The sequence below is a fragment of the Phalangium opilio genome, unplaced genomic scaffold (genome assembly GCF_054372755.1).
Source record: "Phalangium opilio isolate 3A_F unplaced genomic scaffold, DU_Popi_V2 ptg000082l_1, whole genome shotgun sequence".
NCBI lineage: Eukaryota > Metazoa > Arthropoda > Arachnida > Opiliones > Phalangiidae > Phalangium > Phalangium opilio.
Genome location: NW_028324189.1, coordinates 6,373,769 through 6,391,695, shown reverse-complemented (window position 1 = coordinate 6,391,695; position 17,927 = coordinate 6,373,769). Strand labels below are relative to the sequence as shown.

Below are 17,927 nucleotides of genomic sequence, written 5' to 3'. Positions count from 1 at the left end.
GGTTTGGACCAAGGCCGAAAAAACAAACGATATGTGTGAGGTTTATCAATTGACTGAAGTTTCAGATATTGAAATTTTTTCTAGTTATTTTTATACACTCAATCCTTAATGATTATTTAATTCAATTAACTGATTTTACTGTTAATCGACCTAGTCCCTCTAAATGAATTTAAAAAATTACATATCTACGCTTTTTCAAGAACAATTACATTTTCCGAAAACATTTTATCATGAAATTAATTATTTTGAAGGGATTTCGTGTTGATGCTCACTAACTTGTGAGCATCTTGACCGACATGGTTTTAATTGTTGCTGGCTTGACAAATTTTCAGGTTTGCACCAAAAGAAGTTTAAATCTGTTTTAAGTTGTTGATAAGACTGTCGTTTAGAGTGAATGTCGTCTACTTAAGACAAAGCAACAAAGTTTATCCTGTGTGGTAAAGGGTAAAGATCACATAAACAGAAATACTTCTCAGACTTGTTATATTCATTTCCCGCTGAAATAATATGGTTAAACACATCATTCATTACTTGTTATGCCAAGAAGGTCACATTTAACTCCGACACCCCTCCCTTCCTCTATTTTCCCAATATATGGCATTTTATAATCACCAGTGGTTTCAGTGTATGAGTCATCTGAGCCGTCGCAACACACTCAGCCAATATTACCATAGACTGAGTTATGACCAAGAAATACTTAAGTACGGAAAAGGAAGTTCCAGTGCAACTTTACCATCTAAGAGGCGACAATAGAAATGTAGCATTTCGATATACGAAATTAAATGTATAAATTCGCGCAACACCCTTGTTTGGCATCCACGATCAAATATTTACATTTTCCATTCGAGTTATGCCAAAGTTCGCTTGCTTTTTTCAGACATCCAGTAGAACATTTCAAATATTCAATACTGTATCCTCAACATGATAAATTAATTTCACGATAAAATGTTTTCGGAAAATGTAATTGTTCTTGAAAAAGCGTAGATATGTAATTTTTTAAATTAATTTAGAGGGACTAGGTCGATTAACAGTAAAATCAGTTGATTGAATTAAATAATGATTAAGGATTGAGTGTATAAAAATAACTAGAAAAAATTTCAATATCTGAAACTTCAGTCAATTGATAAACCTCACACATATCGTTTGTTTTTTCGGCCTTGGTCCAAACCAAGACGTTTTTATATAATTTAACTAAGGGGTCGTACGTAAAACATTCTAATCATAACTCGCGTTAGATTTCCCATAAAACCATCTCACCGTCCTATAATTATGCCTACCCTCTCTTTTTGGAAGAACGCCCTGTATATTCTTAACTTTTATTTTTTTCAAGATTTTTTTTTCCCCCGCTTCCCTAAAGTTAATATCTAAAGCTGATGTTAAAAAGTGTTCAAGCTTGATCCCGAAGAAATGGGCCTTTATTGCTTAATGCCTTAAAAGCAGTGCTTGCCAACGAGAGAGAGAGAGAGAGAGCGAGAGCTAAAGATGGTTGGGTTTTCGGCAAAAGATCATTTGCTTATTGTAATCGCGCGCCGCTAGAAATGCTACTATACTAGAGTCGAGGGGATATACCCCCGTGCCCCCTCCCAGCCCACTACCACCACTTCGTGTAGCGAACAAAACGAAAACGAGCCAGCGAGAAAGTGTTGCGCGTCTGTGTAGCAATAGCTGTTGGATAACGGAATAGCCAGAAGTCAATTAACTCGAAGATACGCGTTTATTCGGAACGAATAGTTGGTAATTCCGTAAAGATTGTTTAAACACATTGAGGATTCGTAGCATTAGCACCAAAAGGCCAGGCTACCTGGCGGACAAAAGCAGATGGGTTTCTGTCCTTCATATAGCCCGGCCTCCTGGTGTAAATTTTATGAATCATCCATGTGTCTAAACTATCTATTGAAGAATAGAAAGTGGGCCTTGCCAGTCATTTGTGACGTCTGCACAATTCAACTGCGATAGCTACAACGGATACTGAAAAGCTTTATACAGAGTTGCCACAGTACCTGGAAAAGTCAGAGAATTTTGAAATGAAAAATATGTGGCAACCCTGTTATAGTATTCTGTTCGATTCAGTATATATCATTTAGTTCCAAATTCGAAGAAATGATCGAGTCACAAATTACTGAAGCGCATGCGCAGTTAAATTTATAAGAAACTGGAGAGGGGCAATTATTTCTCTAGCCCCCTTTAGCGCGCGCGCGCTATTAATTTTGTCACAATTAACAAAAGTTGCGATTGTTTTAGGGGTGATCCCTTAAAATTAAGTAAGAAACAATTATATTTAATTTCCCTTCCTTTTGCAAGTGTATAATAACTTCTGGCGTTAATCTAGTTTTGTTCATACGTGTAAAGGGTATTAATAGGCGAGCTATTCGTTGGTATCTCGGCGCGCTGTACTAGCTTGATGGCGGCAGTGGTGGCGGGCAAGGGCCAAATTGGTAGCTCAGCGATTAAGCAAATGTTAGCTCGTTTATAGCCAAGCGCCCCCGTGGATTTCCGCAGCTTGCAAATGGCACTCTTGCGCCAGCCTCAACCCCCTTAAGCTCTCTCTCTCTCCCTCCCTCCATCTTCTCTATACTTTCCTCTTCCAAGTTCCTTCTCCATCTGAAGTCAAGGCAAGCCAAGAACGGATCATTTGATAGCTAAAAAATCGGCTTCATCCCTTCGACACCTGCAATTTTTTAGGGCACCCCCTCCCTCTCTGAGCTGCCTTATATCCGGAGTGTAGGTTCTATTCCGTCGGGATGTTCCACCAAATTCTTCTCAGACTCCGGTTGTGAACCTTCATCCATTTCTGTTCTAACCAATGGACCCTCCCCGAAGTCGATTTGTACTTTGCCAACGCGAGCCCAGCTCACCCTGCGCTTGCATTTAATTACTGGGCAAAAAGAAAAGAAGGGTTAGGTTAGGTTTTCTTTATAAAGACCTTTGATAATATCAAGAAGTGATATCTAGTTTATTAGGGAGAAGGTATAAGGTTCCTAAGTATTCGCCGGCCATAGTCCCAGCCCCCCTTTCAAAATACAAGGGGGGACGTAAAATGAGGCCGGGCTATTTCGCCTCTCCTCAGTCGGAAAATATGACTGTAATTTTCGTCATTCGCGTCGCGCTGACGTGAGTTTTCAAGAACAAATGAGATGCTGGTTGTAATTTGGAGGAGGGGATTAACTCCGGACCTACGTTTGGACTGGAGATAAAGCTAGAAATGTGGCGAATTTAAAACTTCTTCCTAATAAACTAGATATCACTTCTTGATAATATATATTGGGAAATTTGGTCCTTAACGCTTTAATTGTATCGCTTCTAGTTAAGTTTTGGTTAATTTCTAGTTAGTTGCTGCCATCAGGAAAGTATGTGCAATTTAAAATATTATAGACCAAGCGAGTCAGTGAGAGGAAAGATTAACCGTATTTGAGTTATATAAATTCTCTATTTGATTCATTCACTATATGAAAATTGAACGTGACGCGGTTCCCGGTTCAATATGTCCTCGAAGATTAATTGTCTCCGTTAGAAAGGTGTCGTCCCTCCGCGCCAGTACATATACTACCACCACCAACACCGGCCACCACGACGACGAGTGCACCAACAAATTACTGTTGGTAAAGAAATCTTTTTCGGGTCATAACTCGATATTATCATTCATTTTCCCTTTGATACGTACGCCTGCATCTCCTCCGTATTTATAAATAATAGTGTTTGTTTGGCCCGACGCTTTCTCACTCCCTATAATAAATAACCAAAAATATGATTTGCATATTGCTATAACGAAAATAATAATAATAAATAATATTTTCAATCTTGATTTATACATCGGTGACCTTTGCACCGGGGGTCATACCCTGCCTCCCCTACCCCCCCCCCCCTTCCTCCAAAATATAGAGATATTTCAAGGAATAAAAATTATAGAAACACTCCCACTGTACTTAATACGCTCCTTTAACAACAACACCCTGTATTTGGTATAATATTATTCTATTTTTAATTTTGAAATTAATATTAAGCATTTTTCACGTGACCTGCTACCCATCAATTAAGTTTTTAACGTGATTCGACTTAAATAACGAATTAATTGAATGAAGTAGAAAAAAAAGGTCATTAAATTTAATCATTAATTTTTGTTATAATTATACGATAATTTAATAGATTAATGACGGATTCAATTTATTTAGTTTTTTTTTTTCTTTTTTGAAACTTTTGAAATCAAAACTATAGTTACCCGTTTTATTAAAAGAAGGGCGCACACTCAATTAAAGGTAATATTTGAAACTTGTATACTTTAGTTTCTAGTAACCGGTTTTTTATTTCTCTTTAACTATTTAGGCGAGTTAAACGAGTTAAGTTCAGTATCAATCACAAAATTGTGGGCGAATTACTTTTTCTATTTCTAAAGTGTTGAACATCAATTACAACGATATAGACAGGGTGGAAACTCTAGAATGTTTCGGCCTTCATAAAGGTCCATTCAGACTGTAAACTAAAATCTAACGTTCATCTCGGTGCATGAAGTCGCTTTCCCGCCTTCATTAGACACGTGTCAACAACTACACGTATAAGATTCTTTGCGGGTTTAGTTTGAATATAGTTCAATTTCGTCGCACGGGCTGCAGTATCGAGATGGCGCCACCTCCTTATCGTCTTTTCTTTAGTCATAGCTCACTCGATCGTGCCCAATTGACGCGTCATCGAGTTTGCTACGCTTTAGCAGACCTTGGATGAAGAATAGTTACGATATACGAAAGGTTTTAGGATTCTTGTCGCGGTATTTTTGTCATTTTAGATTCGGCTATTTTATTATTTTAAAAATTCTGGTCACTAAAATCACCACATGAACGCGACTCGTTTTAAGTCGTCTGCTCTGGTGTCTGAACAGCAAAATGAGGAGAAATTAACCAGACGACCAATGGGAACGTATTTTTACTGTAGTCTGAACGTGTCTTTAGGCGACGCGTAACCCCCATATACAGGCACCTTTTGTAAAAAAAGAAGAGGAATTAGGCTTAGCCGAGAAAAAGGAGTGTTTGCCAGTTTAACCCTTAACACTTCCCACGCTATAAAGACGAGCACTAGTTTATTTTGTTTTTCGCGCCATAGCATACTAATTAGTTAACACTGAAAGGGTTGATTTGCCTTTATTTAGTAAAGTAGTAGTGTTCTAATAGACCCGCACGCACTATATCTCGCGCCATGCACGATTGCCACATTGCGCGTGATTTTTTTCTATCAAATCTCGCGCCAAATTTCATTCGACACGTGAATTTTGTTAACAAGAAGGCGGGGAGTGACGCGATTGGTCGGAGGTGCAATGTCAAATCCACCTTATTCCCTTTCGCTTTCGTGATTCGTGAAGGGGAGTAACTGGAAGAAATTCGTCTGTCGTCTGCTACGAAGGCCAAAAATATGTACTGTAGCAGACGAAAGAAAGAGATAAGCCCAATTTCCGGCGATGGGGAATAGGGAACTGCCAGTTAGGTGTGGCTTAAAATGCCTCTTCCCCTTTCCACCAAAATGGCGTCAAACTTCACAGAGTGAAAGGCTAGTGTGGGATTGGCCAAGTGAGGGTCTGGCGCTTAATAGGGTAATCCTACTCCCTATAAGAAGGATTACCTGTGAAATTCCACGCAGATGGGTCTTGTATAATTAATATAGAAGAATCGATAAAAAATAAATATTTTGATTTTCCTTTTTTTTCACCCTCCCTTTATTAAGTATTTAATTGATTTTAAAAATAAGCGTTTCATATTTAAAAATGGGAAAACAAAGAATTTATTTGGCAGGATGTTCGTTTCTTTTTAAGGTTACGTTTTTAGGCGTGATCGAGCTATTCCTCTTTGCACGGTGCTGCAGGTATCCCTTTTTGGCGAACCTACTAATTTAAATTCTTTCTTAACTGATTGATGGACCTTTTTCCTCTCTCTCTCTCTCCTTGGGCTCTGTGAAGGACGGACGCGTCAACCCTAGCTAAAACCTATTGGCATTATTTCCTAAAGACCGGCAATGATGTCCCTTTCCCCCCCCCCCTTTTCCCTGGTCAAATTTAGTATCTCCCCCTCCCCCTGTGGGGTCCGTTTTAAAGCTCAGTTCAGACGACAGTTTTTTTTTTTTGGAAGAAAAATTCGACCTTGGTTTAAAAAGTCGGATGTATTGAGCACCTTAAACAAGCGTCTGTAGAGTAGTGGCAGTCCATGTTAACTTCTCGTAGAGTTTAATGTAGCCAAAGGTAAATACGTGTCATTACTCTATTATAAGCCCTGTTCAGACATGAAAAAATTTCCCAACCCCGGGGATTGAAACGAAAACAATCCCTATATATAAAAACATTTCTTACTGGCAATTATCAACGCTTAATCAAAATAGAGTAGTGGCACCCCGTGTTAACTTCTCGTAGAGTTTAATGTAGCCAAAGGCAGATACGTGTCATTACTCTATTATAAGCCCTGTTCAGACATGAAAAAAATTTCCCAACCCCGCGGATTGAAACGCAAACAATTCCTATATATAAAAACATTTCTTACTGCCAATTATCATCGCTTAATCAAAATAGAGTAGTGGCACCCCGTGTTAACTTCTTGTAGAGTTTAATGTAGCCAAAGGCAGATACGTGTCATTACTCAATTCATAAGTTTATAAGCTATGTTCCATAAGTGTGTCACTCGTTAATGAGAGCTTGTCATGAAGTGACGTAGGCGAAACGTCATAGATTCTCGTAAAGCGACGCCTGGTGAGGCGCTATCAAAGGCTTAGTATAGACTAAATAGAAGGATGGACTGCAAAACCGAGTGTAGTCAATTCTCGCGTCGTTCTTGGACTAGCTCTCATTAAACCTCTAGCATTACGAAGTAGAGGTAGTGACATACTTATGGAACATATCTTATAAACTTATGCTCAATTATAAAGCCCTGTTCAGACATGAAAAAAATTTCCCAACCCCTGGGATTGAAATGAAAACAATTCCTATATATAAAAACATTTCTTACTAGCAATTATCAACGCTTAATCAAAATAGAGTAGTTTCACTCCGTGTTAATTTCTGGTAGAGTTTAATGTAGCCAAAGTCAGATACGTGTCATTACTCTATTATAAGCCCTGTTCAGACATGAAAAAATTTCCCAACCCCGGGGATTGAAACGCAAACAATTCCTATATATAAAACATTTCTTAATAGCAATTATCATCGTTTAATCAAAATTAAGTAATATCTTACAGTATTCCTTTAAAAAAACAAGAACACAAGAGAAAAAAAAATCAATCTTATACCTGTCAGTGACGGTCACTGATTGATTGTTTTAAGTTCGGTGAGGGGGGGAGGGGAGGGGCGAGTCGATACTTCCTACCCCCCCCCTCTGGCTTTCCCACGAAACTTCTGGAGTGCATGCAGCCTATAGGTTCTTTGGTTCAATCATTAGTTCCTTTAATTATCGGTGGTGCTGCTTGCTGCTGCTATAAAGGCGCATTTTGAAAAAAAAAAAAGAGAGAAGGCATGCAACGCGGGGCCGAGTATGTAATTTGAGAATATATATTTTAAAAAGGTTTTGAAGGATCTCTCTTACCGAGTTCCCTTGATAAATGATGAATTTCTGACAGACTGGCTCTTTTTTTTCTTAGTCTTTTGGCGTTCATTTTTAATCGTCGCTCTATGATTGCCGTATCTCGAATTAGTATTCTCGACGAGATCGCAACGAGATTTTTGCTATATTTCTATCTCTCCTCTATCTTTCTCGTAGAACATTTGACGTTTTACGCATATTAAGGGGGCAAACGCCAAAATTCGCCGTTTTTGACAGCTACCATAAATCAGAGAGCGCTTTTTCTCCAAAGCTTAACTTTTTTTTTTTTTTTGGGACGTAGTGGTTTTTAGTAACTATTAATGATTGCGTGCCTTATATAGAAGGGATCTTTCTAGCTGCAGCCGTGACGGGGCTGGGGTTTGGGGGGGACGAAACATGGGGATAATTGGCCTATTTTTCTAAAGTTATTTTTATTTAGACCTTGGATTTATTTTGAATTATATTATATTATATTTTTTTTAAGTTAGGTGCGAACGAGACTCCTCTTTTTGGGTTTAATATTTTATGCCAATAATAGAGAGGTTTCAGATGGGATTTAGTACGTCACACCCTCCCAAGTCTTACCGCTGTTCTGGTAGCCATATTGGGTACGTGGTCTCAGCTTCATTCTTGCAGTTTAAACCCACCAATATGGCAGCGTAAATTATGTCACGGGACTCGGCTCCTCCTCTAACTGAAACCTCTCTATTGTTTATTAAATTAGCAATCATTGTCTTTCAGTTTCTTATTTAACATTAAGGGATCATCCGTAAAACACTCCAATGTTCGCATAACAAGTTATGTGCGAACGAGACTCTTTGAGTTTAATATTTTTATAATATAATTGTTGATATATACAATGGAGTGTTTTACAATACGAATGATAACTTAATTAAATTAACAATCATTGCCTTGCAGTTTCTTAATTAAACACTCCTCCAATGTTGGGGGTTGTCCATTAATTGTGTATGCCGCAAAATTTATTTCAAATCGGTGAGGTTTTTTTCAAACAAACCTTTTTATAAAACCCCCAATTTTTATATTTAACTAGCAAAGAAATGATGCCAGGAGGATGGGGGGGGGGGTACAAGTTGTTAGTTATCGGTCGTCTGTCTTTATTGCTTGCGCCAACCTTTATCCAATGGAATAACTGCCTTAATACCTCTGTCAATCAATAAATTGGACGTCATTGACGTCATAATTAGGCCCCTCCCACGTAGACTTCAACCCTTTAAAAGAATCAAAGAAAAAAAACAATCCATAGCGGAACTATCTGCCTTCATTTGAATTCGAGTTAAAAATATGTCCGTCCACCCCCCCCCCTCCAAGCCTTCATCCTTTTATTTGCAAATCTAAATCAATAATTCAATAATGGAAGGCGCAGGGATCAAAAAAGGAAGTCCTTTTTACCTTCGGATTAAAAATCCCAGATTTTTAGAAAAGGGAGCTTTTTTTTGCGCCAAGGAGCGCAGCAGCAGCATCGACGCAGTCCCATTTGGCTGGCTTTTTTTCCCCCGCGTTTTTCTTCAACACTTGACAGGAGCGCGCGAGGCCCGCATTCCCTTTCTCTCATCGTCGTCGGGAACTCGTCTCACGTGACGCGCTATTGACATCCACTAACCACTCATTAAGCGTGCAAGTGGTTCGTGCCCTCCGTAACCATGGCGACCGAAGCTCTCTAGTTCCGAGCTGGCTTTTTTTCCCTTCCATCTCTCTCTCTTTCTCGTCTCGCGCTTCTTTCCCGCCAATTCCGTTCTCTCCAGCTTCCAGCTTCCTCCTCGTGTCAGATCTCTTTTCCCGCCGCTTTTTATGTTTTGGCGCGAGATGTTTTAGATAGTATTGTATGTAAAAAAGGGGGGTTATAAGTTTGGGTTACGATCGAGGGAAGTAAAAATAAAAAATATGTTTCACTCTTCCTTTAAATATTAGGTAATAATAAAGCAAATTGCGTCCATATTTACCCTCTCTCTCAGTTAGCTAACTGTTTTTATTTAAAGATGGCGTCTGATAGCGGAGAGAGAGGCTCGCTCGTCAGTCTGTCAAAAAGCGCGCGCCCTGTTTAAGTTTGTTCAAGGAGTTGCCAATCTTAAACTCGACGGGTGGTTGCGTTCTCTTCTCCCCATCCCCTCCTCTCTCTCTCTCTCTCTCTCTCTCTCTCTCTCTCTCTCTCTCTCTCCTTAAGATTCCTACCGTTCACCGATACGTTTTTTTAAACACGCTTCTTTTCCCGCTCTTTTTCATCCACCCCCGCCAACTTAACCCAAAGAGCGCGCGCGAGCCGTTTTTTTCCCGCGTTCTAAATCCTTCGGGCGGGATCTGTATTTTTTTTTCTTGATTCCTTGTAGATTTTCTTTCAACGAATTCTTCGCTTCCGCGGTACGCTTTCTTTAAACGTTACTTCTTCAGGAGGGACAGTTCCTAAAGTTATATTTGAATAAGAATATGTCAGAAGGTCAGGAATAATAGATGGAATTGAATTTGACGAAGGAAATCGCGGATGTATTTTGGCACAGGTTCGGGAAAATAATGCAAGGTGTTGAAAAATGATACTAGTAACGCTATTTCACTGGACCAATTGGAAACCGGAAGGGTTGTTTTACATTTTTTTTAGTTTTATAAGTAATATTTAATTGATTTCTAGTGTGAATAGGCGCCTTTTGATTGTACAATCTAAAATAATCTAATATTTTTATTTCGATTTGATAAGCGACATAGTCTTTCCCGGGTGGACTGTTTAGGGATAATGTAGCCCGGAATGGGTGGGATGGGTGGTAAGGTGTCCCTGGTTGTCCGGGCTTTTGACCCTTAACTGTCAGGGCATCATCCTGTCAGTATTGCCACCCTGAGGACCCCTGTCATCGGAGAAAAGACGTCTTTTAGCATCTCCGTAACTTTCATCTCTCGTAGGCGAGCTTTTGCTCTTGAGCTTCTTTTTTCTCCGTATCCCTCATCGATCTAGCGGCTGCCTCATCAACTGATGGATCGCGTCTAGATTTCTCGTCCCTAGCTTCCACCCACCCACGTGTACTTCACTCCTTTCTCCCTTCCTAGTACATACCTGAATGCCTGTCTCCCTTTAAAGGGTTAATATAAAACAAAATCAGAGTAAGTTATCCCTGGAACTTAATGGATTTTGAAGAAGAAAAAAATTCTTTCCCTTCCAACGATACTAAATACTTGGCGTTACGACAACCAGAGCCCGAGTAATTAAGCAATTTGTTCCTAGACGTGCAGCTCTCCATGGGCTTATTTACACGACGCCTTTTAACTCTGGTTCTGTAAGAGATACGGGCAAGTCCTTTGACCATGTTAAAGTCTTATTTCTCAGCTTTCCAACGATACCAAATACTTGGGGTTGCAACAATCCAGGACCCAAAATATTTATGATTTAAAAAAATATTAACTTTTTTATTCAAGTAGCGCGGTTTCTAGACCTATTTGTAAATGTTTATTATCGTTAACCCTGATATCTATCTATACGTGTTTGTGTATTGGGGTTGGGGGAGTGTTGAAATGGAGTACCGATTAGATTTAGCGAATTAGGCTTAGCGTAAAGTCCCTTTCCGTTTTTCCTCTGGGCCTGTAAGCCTTTTTGGCGCGAAACTAGCCAGTTCGCCCCGGTTGCGGGCTCCTCCGCTTGACTTCATCGATCACGGTGCATTGTCTAGCTGTCAGCGGTTCTTTCGCGGCTTCCCTGCCCCCCCCCAACTCCCAACACCCCTCCCCTCTTTAACCTTACGTAAAAGGGTATGGCATACCCTTCCTTGTAAATATTATAGTATTTTGTAAGTAGATCTATAGAGATTACAATTTTATACCAAGCTGGGGGTTTTATACTATTTTGAAAGGGAACCTTTAGTTATACCAAGAAGTGATATCTAGTTTACTAGGGAGAAGGTATAAATTCGACGCCACATTTCTAGCTTTATCTCCAGTCCAAATTAACGTAGGTCCGGAGTTAATCCCCGCCTGTAAATTACAACCAGCATCTCATTGGTTCTTGAAAACTCACGTCAGCGCGACGCGAATGACGAAAATTAGGTATTTTCCGACTGAGGAGAGGCTGCGAAATAGCCCGACCTCCTTTTACGTCCCCCCTTGAATTTTGAAAGGGAGACTGGGACTATGGCGCGCGAATACTTAGGCATCTTATACCTTCTCCCTTATAAACTAGATATCACTTCTTGGTTATACTCGAAATATGTGGGCTCCCTTTTTTTTTTCAAATTATGTGGTCTATAGTGGGTGGATGATAAGTGTTGCCAGTCATTTGTGATGACGTGTGCAGTTCAACCGCGCTATCTGCAACGGAGTGAGAAGCTTGTATCTTTAGGCGTGACCCCTGGCCAAGTCTAGCCAATCTTAAAAGTCCACAATCGTTGATAGCGGAAGATACAAGCTTGGGTACTCGGAGACGGGAGTGGTGGTAGGGGTCGGGGTTTGGAAACGTTCCGCTAGAGGCATCTCTTTGCCCTGGTAATTAGATAGCTTTCAAAGACAGCCGTTTCACTGCCGAACTCGGCCGGGAACCCCAGCTAGATGGCACTACCCGTACCGTAGATATCAAAAAGAAAACGGGGGGGGGGGGTACCTCCACCCCACCGAAACTCCTACAAAACTCGGAGTGGGAATTTTGTATTTATTTCTGATGGTTATGGAGGGATATTGACAATGTAAAGATAGCTAAAATGTAGCGAAAACCATAGGGTATTTTTGAACTTAAGCCTAAAGACTGGTTTTAAGAATTGTTTTTAAATTCCACGATTTGGCGACGTCTTTCTCAGTACGGAAATCCAACGTGTTATTATTGGAAAATGCACCCTTGGAATGGGATTTGGCGCGTTAGTCTAGAGGTGGAAAAAAGGTCATGAAATGACCCCTTATAGGTTTTAGCAAAATGACGTCATGTCTTTCTTGGCCCCTCTCAACGTTATCGCGTGCTCCGGCTCTTTTTGATTGATCCGTGTCGAGACCCATTCTAGCTAACCGAGGGCAAGGACACGCGCTTATCTCAATATTTATTATTATTTTTCACAGCCTTAATTATGCCCGCAATTTTATAACTCTACACATACAGGATTTTTCCTCAGGGATCCTACAAAATCTCTGGGGTCAGGGAAAACCTGGTAAAAATCAGGGAATTTGATTAAAGTTGCTGAAATATCCGCGGTTTAAGCTTCGCATCCAGTTGGGTGACGTTTTAGCGAGATCACGTTTGACCAGACACTAGAATCCCATTGTTTTATGTTAAATAAATGGGAATTAAACTAAATGGTTTACTTATATTTAGGAAAATATTATAACAATTGGGCCTTAAAACGTCAGGTAAATTTGAATCTGTAAAAAATTTCATGGCAACACTATAATCAATGGCTAGGTTAGATCAAGAGGGCTTTCCAACCCCTCGGTATCTGCCATCACAGCTCCTCTCCTCCCCTTACCCCCCATCTGATCTCTTTTCTCTTATTGCGTTCTGTGGCGGGTTCCGAGCGGAAGATGGAAGGAAGAAAGGTGTATCGGGGGGGGGGGGGTGGACGCATGCGCGGGTGATCCATCCGCCCCTTCCCCCGTCCGCTCCACGTCAAGCGGTGAAGAGTTTTGGACAGTGATGGCTGCTGACGCTTCTCCGTCTTGTCGTTTTCTCTCTCCTCTTGAGCTTCCTTTCGCCCAGCCTCTCCGAATCCCCGGGATTCTAGCCGCAGAGACGCGCCAAAACGAACGCCATTGCATTTTTTACCGAACCGAACGGGAATAGGGGAGGGGGGGGGCGAGGGGTCTTTCGTCGCGACGCTCTTAATTGAACCTTCATTTTGAGCCACCCCTTTGCTTCGTCTCAATTTCAATTAATCCTTAAAATATTAGGAATTATTTGTTAGAAGAATAGACCAAATTGGTTCGTGAAGCGACTAGAAAATAGACCAAATTGTGTCGTGAAGAGACTAGAAAATAGACCAAATTGTGTCGTGAAGAGACTAAAAAATAGACCAAATTGTGTCGTGAAGAGACTAGAAAATAGGTCAAATTGTGTCGTGAAGGGACTAGAAAATAGACCAAAGCTTATCACGATACTACTTGATACTACTCCCATATAGTTATGATTGATCTTGAGCCACCTCTTTAAGTATAATTTGGTTCTTTTCAATTCTTAAAATATTAGGAATTCTTTGTGTTAGCGAAATAGACCAAATTGCGTCGTGAAATGATTAGAAAATAGGCCAAAGTTTATCACGATCATATTACAGGGTTCGTAGGGAACCTGGATAAGTCAGGGATTTGGAAAGTGGAGGAAAAAGTCAGGGATTTAAAGTTTCTTCCCAAAAGGTCAGGGATTGGTATATCAAACCATGATTGCTTGGAGCAATTCTAAATATGGGCCCAGTTGTGATTATGAAGTGGACTCTGGTAAACACGTACTTAAAATGGTCAGGGATATTGGGAACTTTTGGTCAGAGAGTTTCAATGTAAAAATTTCGTTAGAACCCCGTATTACTCGATTGATTACTTGGTTAAAAATGAAGACAATATTCTTGGTGATAATTGAAGGAGTTCATGGACTCATACTGGCAATTCATAAAGGAGGGGGGGGGGAATTGGGTATGGACTATTACAGAGCCAATCTCATCCCGAAAGATCAAGCGATGTCACGTATAACACCACGCAATAACCTACGAATTCAAATCATGATCAGATGATACGAAGCTGCAGGCGTATATACATTCTCCCTGCATGACTCGTCCCCTCCCATACCTTAGTTCCTGAATCGATGGGATCCGACCCCACTATAACTCTACGGTCAACCAACACGCGATTACTAGCGTCACTTTATAATCTGTACACTATATTCTTTTGATAAACATTTTTCGGGGTGTGTATAACATGGCCAATATTTTTTCACTTTAAATTCGTACTAAGGGCTGGCGCTATTCAGTGTTCTATATAGATTACGCCACCGTATCTTGCCGCCTTTAAACTCTAGTACAAACTTAACTTTGGATTTCGTTATACCACGGAAAAATGTCGGGAACATCTTTAGAGTTTCTTGGCACGTTTTGTATAGAAGGTATTTTCTTCAGGCCTACCATAAGCGCGTTCGCCTTGAATGACGTAATAGAGCGGATGCTTGGGGTAAACGCGCGCGTGTATTATGGTGCTAGGCTTAAACTTTGTTACATTGGTTCAGGCGGACGGGATGCTTCACGAGAAGCGTGCCAGTCATCCTTTATTTCTCAAAAGCTAGGAATCACGGGTAGATTCCAATAAGGGTTCGTCTCGCTTTAAATCTTCCGTACGTTTAAAGCCGTAGTGTTTTAAGACAAATAATTCAAAGCCAATTTAGGCCTCGCTCCCTTCTCTAATATCGTGTTGATGAGTTTTAGGCTGTTGGTAGGTTTAATACTGCGCTGCATTCCAAGATTGGTACGTTTTTGGTAGACTTACTAAGAGTGTGGGGGGATTATAAAGAAAAAGGGGGGCATTTTATTTTAACCCCCTTTTGGGACGTGATCTCCAAAAAAGCTTGATACGGATTTTTGGCATTTTTATTAAGGATTTAAAGGGTTTAATGAGAACTAGACCCTTTTTCTTGGCCTCAAAATCTTCCGTGTTTTATGGGTTTTGGGTGTTTTGTTTGTATTGGACAGTTTTGGTCTATTTATCATTTGGCCTATTTTCTAAACGCAGAGAATTATAGGCTAGTTTTGGGTCGACCAGGGATAGAATTAATTTTAGAAGTAGGAATGGAGGACGGTTAGTATTTACTCATAGCCCAGTATAGAGCCCCTTCCTCCAACACGTAACGAAAAGTTTAAATTCTCTTATTGGCTCACTTAAACCACGTTTTGATGACGTTGCTGACGGGGACGGTGAAAAATACGTAATTCCTTTTTACCTATGTCGCTATGACCCGTCTCTTCTTTCATACCCCTCCGTCCCGTTGAAGGGGGTCTTTGAATCGCGCCCAGATTACTCTGTTCTCCATTCCTACTTCTAAAATTAAATCTATCCCTGGGTCGACTTTAGGACCAATTTTTTATTTGTTCACCTCAAGAAGTTCACGTGCCCTTTAATTTATGGCAGACTTACTAAAGAATCCGTACCCTAATGTGAATTCAAACTTGATTCAAATCCGACGTTATTTTGATGGAATATCTTTTTGACGCGGTCACGTGGTTAGCGAAGCATGCAGCAACGTTAACATTTACGAAAACCCCTTTAACCCTATTGATATTAAATGATAAAGCCGTAGATAATATCATTTATTCGAACCTCGCCTCTATATTATAGACTAACGGCAAAGCTATATTAAAACCTTATGATAAAATGCTACGCCGTGCCATCTCTCTCTGTATTAAAAGATGGCATATCCTCCTTGGTGGCGGCGGTGCTGGTGGTGGTGGTGGTGGTATCTATCGTATTGTGTTCTTGTCCAACAGTCCAAAGGATCAATCAAAGAAAAAGAGATATAGAATCGGAAGTAAATTAAATAACAACTCCATGAAGTTATAAAATGCTTGTTCCAGAAAAACGGGGGAACTTCTTCGACCGATTTATGTAGCTTGGAGTCTTTCAAGGATGACCCCTTAAGTTTAATTATGAAAATGAACACACACAGGATGCTAGTTCAATTAAGACAAGAAGTGATATCTAGTTTATTAGGGAGAAGGTATAAGGTGCCTAAGTATTCGCGCGCCATAGTCCCAGTCCCCCTTTCAAAACTCTCCTCAGTCGGAAACTACGTAATTGTCGTCATCCGCGTCGCGCTGACGTGAGTTTTCAAGAACCAATGAGATGCTGGTTGTAATTTAGGGGCGGGGATTAACTCCGGACCTACTATACGTTTGGCCTGGAGATAAAGCTGGAAATGTGTGGCGAATTTATACTTTCTTCCTAATAAACTAGATATTACTTCTTGATTAAGGTTAGGTGGCATCCCTTGTGGGGGAAAGTCGGTCAACGAAGTTACATTTTGATTTCCCATATAGAACCCATTTGGTCCCTTAATTACCTAACCTTACGTAATCGAACTAAACGATAACTTTGCTATTTAATCAACTTTGTTTGAGGGGTATTCGTTGCATCGGCAGTTAGTATAGTATAAAGAACAAAGGCTTATACGGCGGCCTCAGCGTCAGCTTCTGGTTATTGGGGGGTCAGAGGAAAAAGTATATAGTGTATATTTTCTTGGATATAAAGACTGGCGTTGCGGGGGTATCGGACACTAGACTGGCAGATAGACAGCCTCGGATAGGAGAGCGTGTTTTTGGAATAGCGGCTGGCTGCCCTGGGGGTGGGAGGAGGAGGATGGGGTTGAGGACTTCTTTTCATGGAACGTTTCTTGAGGAGGAAGGAAGCCTGTCACAGATCCAAAACGTCAATCATTCAAACTTACTCGAGTCCTTCTTCTAACTGCCCACTTTTTCCACGAAGAGCCACAAGCTCGCATTCTTCTAAAGGCCACGCCATTCGCCCCCCTTACCAGGGTTCCTACAGAACCTGGATAACCTGCAGGATAAGTAGGGATTTGGGAAAATGGGTTAAAAAGTCAGGGATTTCGTTTGGTATATCAAAACATGCTTCGAGTAATGATAAATTATGAACCAAGTATGATGAAATATGCTCTGATAAACACCAAGAAGCGATATCTAGTTTACTAGGGAGAAGGTATAAATTCGACGCCACATTTCTAGCTTTATCTCCAGTCCAAACGTACGTAGGTCCGGAGTTAATCCCCGCCTCTAAATTACAACCAGCATCTCATTGGTTCTTGAAAACTCACGTCAGCGCGACGCGAATGACGAAAATTACCATGTATTTTCCGACTGAGGAGAGGCAGCGAAATAGCCCGGCCTCCTTTTACGTCCCCCCTTGTATTTTGAAAGGGGGACTGGGACTATGACGCGCGAATACTTAGGCATCTTATACCTTCTCCCTAGTAAACTAGATATCGCTTCATGTAAACACCTTATAATGGTCGGGGAAATTGTCAAATTTTGGTCAGGGATAAGCTGGAAAAGTCAGGGATTTTCAATATAAAAATTTCGTCCGAACCCTGCTAACGTACACGCTGCCTTTTGCTTTTTCGAGGAAAATACACGTATCTTAACTTAAAACCTATAACCGTTAACCGTCAACTCAACTGAAAGATACGTCTATTTTCCTGTAATGACAATAATAAGTCGATATACGCCGTTTATGGTCTGAGTGCCCCGGAGAGAAAAGGGTGGGGATATCACGTGACCTTCTTTTGGATGGCAGTCAGTCTTTGCCAGGGTCCTTCGTTTGATTCGGCATTTATGTCACGCTGCAAACGGGGAGAGGAACTTGAAAAGAGACCCTGGCTGATGCTGCTACATCAGGGGCCCCCTCTTACGTCAAAAAGACGAG

The 17,927-nt window shown here is 40.6% G+C and overlaps 1 protein-coding gene across 2 annotated transcripts in view; it reads left to right on the top strand.

Moving 5' to 3' along the window:
- Positions 1-17,927, top strand: part of LOC149651214 (uncharacterized) — a 133,901-nt gene that overhangs the window by 31,545 nt on the left and 84,429 nt on the right. The window lies entirely within an intron of this gene.